The sequence below is a fragment of the Cottoperca gobio genome, chromosome 10, assembly GCF_900634415.1.
Source record: "Cottoperca gobio chromosome 10, fCotGob3.1, whole genome shotgun sequence".
NCBI lineage: Eukaryota > Metazoa > Chordata > Actinopteri > Perciformes > Bovichtidae > Cottoperca > Cottoperca gobio.
This window is the reverse complement of record NC_041364.1, coordinates 14,710,890-14,716,014: the sequence shown is the minus strand read 5'-3', so window position 1 is coordinate 14,716,014 and position 5,125 is coordinate 14,710,890.

Below are 5,125 nucleotides of genomic sequence, written 5' to 3'. Positions count from 1 at the left end.
GCGCTTCAAGTGAAAAAACAAGCACAAAAATAGGGAAAGGCAGATGCGAAAAAGTGATGCAGTTTACTTGATACCATCCATTAACTTATAAAGACTTTCATTCAAAGTCCATTGGTTATGTATGTGAGCCTACAACTCAGTGTACAGAGTTTACAGTCGGGGCTTTCAGCATATGGATCGCACATTGGGAGTTTCTTTTATCTGGTACATGAGAAAGTTACTTTCAACTGAAATAAACCAATTTGAAAAGTGGTGCACGGTTTGAGCCCCAGTGTGTCGTCCTTTCATCATCAGTATTTGGAGAAAAGGAAATATAAAAAGAGAGGTCAAAACATCGAGTCAGGAGCCTCTTTCTCTATTTGACCTCCTGAAATGCGGAGCTGGTCCACTGAAGAGTTTTTCCTGCAGCTGTTTGTCTGTGTGCGTTTGAGAGAGAACAAAAGATGGAAAGAGACGCTGTATGAAAAGAGACGACGCCTCTGTCACTGCTCTTTCTTCCAGCTGCACCTCGTCTCATTTATTTGCTCACATTTTCACACTTTAACTTCCTGTCTCGTGGTGACTAAACGATCAGAAACGATTCAAATGAATGACTCTGATTTAGAAACCAAATCTGGAGGTTCTGCAACTTTATTGACTGAACTGAGACTGACATCTAAGACAAGTTAAGGTTTTTGCTGAGTAGCTCACACAGCTGTGCGGCACAATATCGACATTGCGAGTCTATTCTTAGACTTGAGCCGACTCCATGGTTCCCCTGAGAGCCCGCTGATGCCGCCACACACCCCTGAGGTTCACGACTTTATAAAACATCCATGATCAATTATCCACCAATTAAACAACGTGTTAATGAGCTGTCTAATGACTTAACAGCCATAGTTCCTCTGTGAGGTTTCTCTGCAATAGCTCAGGCTGCTGTGGGCGAGAAAGGGTAACAGGAGTCATGGAGTGGGTGAGCACTATGGCTCGTGCTCGTTATCTTGACCTCACCTCACTCTTTTGTGTGTTTTTTGGGATACAGTCAGGTGCACAAACATGGTCTTGGCTTGTTGAGCTGTTTCCAGATCAGATCACTCTCATGCAAAACTGTTGATAACAGTTAAACGCACCAGCACTTGCTAGATTTCAGTTGAGGCTGCTGTTTCCGTGGCAACCATTTGATTCCTTTCATCGTCTAATAGTTGTTTGTTGGTCAGTGCAATGACTTGAAAAGAAACTGAGAAACATGCTCTAACCATTTTGTAGCATCACTGGAATAAAATGTTGGCATTTGTTAAATAATCTGGCCGGTTTTACTAAATCTGCTGCCAGCATGACTTGTGATGTATTATGTTATAACTCAGCATTAGTAGTTCCCCTGACCAGCGATGCCCACGCGGGTTAAAGCAGCCGGCTTCTGTGACTCGAAGCTCAAATGTGTGAGAAAGTATAATAAAATTAAAGGTGAGTTTGAAAACCTCTAGTTCAACCCTGCTATTCTCTCGCTCTACTCCTCCACTTTCTGAGTCAACCGCCTGCTTTTCAAGGCTTTCATCCACAGAATGCAGAGTGAATCACAACGTTTATATCATTAGATTTTCGCCAAACTTTGTTTAAGAAGTTGAAAATGCTAATGCTATGTAGGGAGAGAGAAAAGAAAGGAAGCTCAGAAGGAGATGACCCACTTAGTGTAATTATCGCTAACGAAGAGATGGGAGAGTTGCGAGCTGGGGAAAACACACAGGCCTAAATGCGTTAAATTAATCCAGATAATTCAATAAGCGATGATGAAACGCCACAATCAAGCCCCCTCTGGCTCTAGTGTTTGACTGATAATGCACTGGGCTGTTTTATGTGAATAGTTTTCCATAACCTCTCCGTGGCAGGCGACGCGGCTGTGGTCGGTGCTACTGGGTTTATCTGTTTGTCTGCGGAAAGTGACACACAAGCACATTTGCATGCACGCATTAACACACACACACACACACACACACACACACACACACACACACACACACACACACACACACACACACACACGGGTAAACACCACTGTATATTGTCACCCTTGGACATTTCTCGAGCCTCATGTGAGATTCATACAATGCGTTCAACCATGGCTTCCCTCCGGGTGTATACAAGTGCAGCGTCTGAGATTTAGTAACAAGATCATTAAAATAATCAAATTATGATAAGAGAGAGTCAGTCGTGCTGAAACTGGTTGTTTTGAGTCCATCAGAGGCGATGCTGTTAGTGTGTGGAGCGACGACCGAGGGGAGGGCATCATCAACATTAGCTGACAGCATGGGAAAAAGCCTGCGGTGTATCTGAGGAATAATAACATTACCGCCGCTTTCTCACAATAATAACATCGCAGGAATAAAAGAAAAGTTCCTTTTTTGTAAGTTAAGTGTCCCACTTTTTAGCCTCAGAGCAAAACAATCGTCACTCATCACATTGTGTGTTAATATCTTGTCTGAGTGGCTCACCTCCTGTTAGCAGGCTGCTGGTCTGTTTCTGCAGGCGATGCAAAGCAGCATCTCCTCTAATTCATCGCCATAGCGAGAGTGAGAAGAGCGAGAGATGAAGTGTCTTCAGAATGGATGTCTGCATCTTTATCTCCCATGCAAATATTTGTTTAATGAGAAATATTATTCCACCTTTAATTACAAATGTGTTTTTCTTTCTTCCTGCTTACAAACATCTTCTTTGAGACATTGTCTTATTACAATTGCAGTTTAATCTGAAAATGAATTAAAGCGGCAGTAATTAGTTTATAGAGGAGTCTAATTGTCTTATTGTGTTTTTAAAAACATTGCTTCATCACCTCGGGAACTTTGAAAGTAGGATAGTGTTTCCCCCCTACAGTCCTCCCCTCCTCATCAACTTCTCTCTTCCGCCGCAGCTGTACAACAAAACTATTAATTTAAACCAATAATCTCCAAGTCATTACCACTTATCAAAAGGGCTGCAAATTAATTATGTTAACTGCAAAAAAATTTCATTAGATCTTTAAATGTGTACACTTCATCAGTTCTGAGAACTCAGCAATTTGATTACAGTTGATTTCTTTCTATTTAATGAGGCAAAGCGTTTCTTTTTTTCTCTGTCCTTTTTGTCCGTTTCTCTCTTTTTTTTTTCTTCATTAATTGGATTATGATCAATGCAAGCTTTAATGTTATGGAAAACTTAACCGAAGCCTCTATCTACTATGACACAGTTTTGCGGTGGAAGATTAGAGAATGCCATATCTTCATTCGTCAAATATCAAACTGTCTTTCCTTAACGATGTTAGAATGAAACGTTGCTAATCACTGCTGACGAACGCACACTGCTGTTCTACAAAGATAATGAGTCTGCCAGAGTCAAGGGGAGAAACAAACAGCCGAGGAGAGAGGAGTGAGACGGCGAGGAGAGGAAGAGATGAAATGTGACAGATCAACAAAACACAGATACTATAAGTGCAACTACAAACTGACAACTAATGTAAAAAAAAGACAGGGGCAACACAGGAAATGAAGGAAGAAAGACATGTTAAAAGGTGAGAAGGGGGACCGTCACTTTGTTTGAGGTTAGAGAGTTGACCTAAAAGGAGCTGAGAGGCAGAGCGGGAGAGACAGAGTCAGAGACATTACAGAGGCACATGTCAACCACCATGGGTTGTAAGGTGTGAAAGAGAGAAACAGACTGAAAGAGAGTGAGAAACGGGGAAGCAGAGAGAAGAGGAGAGGGAGGCGGAAAGGATGTAGACAAACGCAGAACACTTTGACGAGTAGGAAGACAGCCAAGTGAGCCTCCTGTGGCGTGTCCACTTCTGCAAACTTTTGTATCACGCTGAGACTAAAATTGAGTATTTCCCACCTGAAACCGTGCATTTAATTACCCCCGCTCTGCTCTGCTTTTGTTTGCAGCTATTTGGATGAAAAATCTGACCGGTGATGTGCAAGCCCAAGAACTTTTAAAAAATCTGGTGATTTATACCTTCCACATCCCTTCAACACACACACACACACACACACACACACACACACACACACACACACACACACACACACAACAAACGATTTATAGACATGTGAAATGCACCTGTGCGCTTTAGCCTCCTCCACTTTGGACCCAAAATGTCACAGAGATGCATAAACACACACACATGCAGACACATATACACACACATACAGGTGCTGCTGGGTGGACCGTGGGGAAGAGGTGAGAGCGCTCTCGCTCCACTGAGTGGAAAACCTGATCTTCTTACCTCAGCAACTTCAGATGGAGGGACTCAGTGGAGAGACATCTGTGTGTGTGTGTGTGTGTGTGTGTGTGTGTGTGTGTGTGTGTGTGTGTGTGTGTGTGTGTGTGTGTGTGTGTGTATGTGTGTGTGTGTGTGTGTGTGTTGTGAGTGGAAGAGCCAGAGCGATAGCCTCACCAGCAGAGGAGGAAGTGTAGAGATTGAGGAGGAAGTGAGAAATAAAGAGACAAAGCTGGAGACGCTGGGTCCTTGGCTGTTGTCATGACAACATATTAACAGGCCGTAGGGTAAACAGGTGTCTCCTTTTAACTTAATCAATCCGGCTAAATGAGCTAATCCGCACTTGTGATATGATCCGCAGGGCTGAGAAGGGCCCCCAACCTCGCCCTCTCACCACCAGCATGTCCGGTGCCGGGCCCCTCCGGGGTCAAATGGATTTACACGGCGGTGGGCCGTACAATCGGCTCACCGCTGAACCGGGAGAGGCTTCCCACCAGCCATTGCTGTTTCTGTGCATGACCACCCACTATCATCATTAGCATCTGACAGAGGGAGAGAGAGCACCGGTTGTGTGGATTATCACAGCCGCGCGTGCTATTATCATAACAGTTACGATAGCTACGCCTTCGTTGAATGGATAATCAGCAAGGTATTATGTGCTGGGATAATAGCGCCGTGTGAAAACTGGAGATGCACTCCCGGCTAACGTGCCTGCACAACCGTACCAATTATTATGAGCAGGGTTCATGCTGCATTTCGTTAAAGCTGCGTACCGCCGCAGATCTGATTACGATAACAACAGTGTATCTTGTGATGATGATTATTAGAACGATTGGGCGAGGATGAGGGTGTTATTTCCAGGGTTGAGCTTACCTATGTGTGTTCAACAGCTGTGTGTGT